This window comes from Oncorhynchus kisutch, unplaced genomic scaffold (genome assembly GCF_002021735.2).
Source record: "Oncorhynchus kisutch isolate 150728-3 unplaced genomic scaffold, Okis_V2 scaffold1028, whole genome shotgun sequence".
NCBI classification, from domain to species: Eukaryota; Metazoa; Chordata; class Actinopteri; order Salmoniformes; family Salmonidae; genus Oncorhynchus; species Oncorhynchus kisutch.
Genome location: NW_022262973.1, coordinates 45,795 through 46,011, shown reverse-complemented (window position 1 = coordinate 46,011; position 217 = coordinate 45,795).

The following is a 217-nucleotide window of genomic DNA, read 5'->3' as shown; positions in this document are numbered from 1 at the left end:
CTTCCTGAAACAGTCAGAAATCTAGATTACACACAGATCAAAGTGGACATGGCCAAAAGTATTTGGCCCCCTTGAACTTTGCGACCTTTTGCCACATTTCAGGCTTCAAACATAAAGATATAAAACTGTATTTTTTTGTGAAGAATCAACAACAAGTGGGACACAATCATGAAGTGGAACGACATTTATTGAATATTTCAAACTTTTTTAACAAATC